This window comes from Palaemon carinicauda, chromosome 31, assembly GCF_036898095.1.
Source record: "Palaemon carinicauda isolate YSFRI2023 chromosome 31, ASM3689809v2, whole genome shotgun sequence".
NCBI lineage: Eukaryota > Metazoa > Arthropoda > Malacostraca > Decapoda > Palaemonidae > Palaemon > Palaemon carinicauda.
The window spans coordinates 56,037,267-56,039,766 of record NC_090755.1 but is presented as its reverse complement, the minus strand read 5'-3'; the positions used below and the strand labels follow the sequence as shown (position 1 = coordinate 56,039,766).

The window sequence follows — 2,500 nt, the reverse complement described above, 5'->3', positions numbered from 1 at the left end:
GTTATTGTTCTTGTTACTATTGTTTGTGAGTCTCGATAACAGAAGAGTGAATGATTATCATAATTAGTGATCTTATGATGAAGAGACCGAGATAGCAAAGAAAATTTAACTTTCCTGTGCAATTATTAATTTGTAGATTTAACATTCTTTTGTTATTTTCGCCCCTTTCTTATTTTTCCTTATTCGAGGATATATGATGTAAATAAATTACTTTGTAATTTGATGGCTATTATTATTAATATTATTATTATTATTATTATTATTAGTAGTAGTAGTAGTAGTAGTAGCAGTAGTAGTAGTAGTAGTAGTAGTAGTAGTAGTAGTAGTAGTAATATTCAGGACAGCATGAATTTTTACATTGAAAAAAAATATCAATCTATAGCTTTCTAACGACAGAAACGGATAAGAATAAAAAAAAATATATTTTTTTTTCATTTTTCACATTTATACCGATACAAATATGATTATAAATACAACTAAAAAAGTCTTCTTTTAGGTCCCCAAAGTCGCTTCAACGTCCTTCGTCCACGGACTCCTGCGAGTGACTGGAGGAGGAGACCTCATCGAAGATAAAATATTCTCCGAAGTAATCTGCATATAATCCTTCGACGGATGATGCCCTATCCGAGGCCAGGGGAGGACATCGGGAAATCCATCGCCTTTATGGCTGTCAGACATCCTTTCAGAGGATCCTTTCGGCTTATAGGTTTGTCCTTCGGTATACAGTTCTACCACTACGTTCCTGCCTGGGCGTTGTGTTGGATTGGGGTTCAAGACCCGCACAAGCTCAGTGGTTTCTTATAGTGTCTGCAACCTCACCATACTCGTGAGCAAAGGATGTGGGTTTTGGGGGAGCCTATAAATCTATCTGTTAGGTCATTAGCAGCCATTGTCTGGCCTTCCCTAGTCATAGCCTAGGTAGAGAGGGAGCTTGGGCGCTGATCTTATGTATATATGGTCAGTCTAGTAAATTATCCAGCTAGGACATTGTCACTGTTCCTGGCCTCTGCCATTCATGAGTGACTTTTAAACCTCTAAACACCACCCTCTTATCCTCCACTCTTTATTATCCTTCACCTTTCACGTTCTTCCTCAACTCCTATCACTCTCCCTTTTCTTCTTTTTGTTGCCTTTAATTTTCTTTTGCCTTCTTCCTCTTCGTGTCTATGGACATTTTCTGCCATTTATCCTTTTATTAAGTTAACAATAGTAAATTTTCCTAACATTTCACGTTCTTCCTCAACTCCTATCACTCTCCCTTTTCTTCTTTTTGTTGCCTTTAATTTTCTTTTTGCCTTCTACCTCTTCGTGTCTATTGGCATTTTCTGCCATTTCTCCTTTTATTAAGTTAACAATAGTAAATTTTCCTAACATTTCATGTTCTTCCTCAACTCCTATCACTCTCCCTTTTCTTCTTTTTGTTGCCTTTAATTTTCTTTTGCCTTCTTCCTCTCGTGTCTATGGGCATTTTCTGCCATTTCTCCTTTTTATTAAGTTAACAATAGTAAATTTTCCTAACATAACTTGACATAGGTGACTCTAGGTGTCTCGATGCAGCATCCATCTATGAGCCACTGGTTTAACCATACACTGTACTGATGAAGTATAAAGTTTGTACCCAACAGGGTAATCAAAGTTCCACGTTATGGGGTCCAGTTTCAAATGCGTTTGCGTACGTGAAGACTAATTCGTATTTAAATATACACCTCGATTTTCTTTTATACCTCTGATTCCACAACGGTTGTTTTGTTCTTTCTTCTAAAGAGGAAGAAAAATTACTTATCACAATTGTCTTCATAAAAAAACATCTCTTCAAAAAGATTTTGAATCTATCACTCAACCTTGAATCAAATTTATACCAAAGTCATTCTGTTTCATTTTACAAAAGTAACAATATTGTGCTGTAAATATTTTGCAGTGCAAACCAATAAACTAATTAATCCTTTCTCATTTTTTACTCAAGGGACAAATTCATGGACAGAAGCGAGATCGTCCAGTTCAAGAAATTCAAGGAGCTGTACGGCCTCTCCATCATTGCCAAGTACAGGAAGAGTGACCCGCCGGTGGAATACAGAGACATCCCAACATTTTTGGAATTCGTCCAGTACCTAATTTCGACTCCAGTCTGGGAATACAACGAACACTGGCGTCCTTATTTCCTCACCTGTTCAGCCTGCCACCACCGTTACGACGCCATCTTGCATCTCGAAACTCTACAGGACGACTCTGAGTTTTTGGTCAACATTACGGGTTTTCGGGAACTAGCCCCACGTCATGTTCACATCACGCGAAGCAAATCTGTGCCCGAAATACCCGCCGAAATAAATGTGAATGTCATCAAAGATAATAAGCAGTCGAAAGATAAGAAAATTAAGCAACTAGATTTGAAACCAATGATGCATTCACGGCACGGAAAAGTTAACAAGAATCTGGTAGACGAGCCTCTTTCAATGCATCACCAGGAAGAGAAGACAGCGCATTTATCAAAAACATCGAAGCT

The 2,500-nt window shown here is 37.8% G+C and overlaps 1 pseudogene; it reads left to right on the top strand.

Moving 5' to 3' along the window:
• LOC137624982 (carbohydrate sulfotransferase 11-like) overlaps positions 1-2,500 on the top strand; it is a 23,138-nt pseudogene that overhangs the window by 20,521 nt on the left and 117 nt on the right.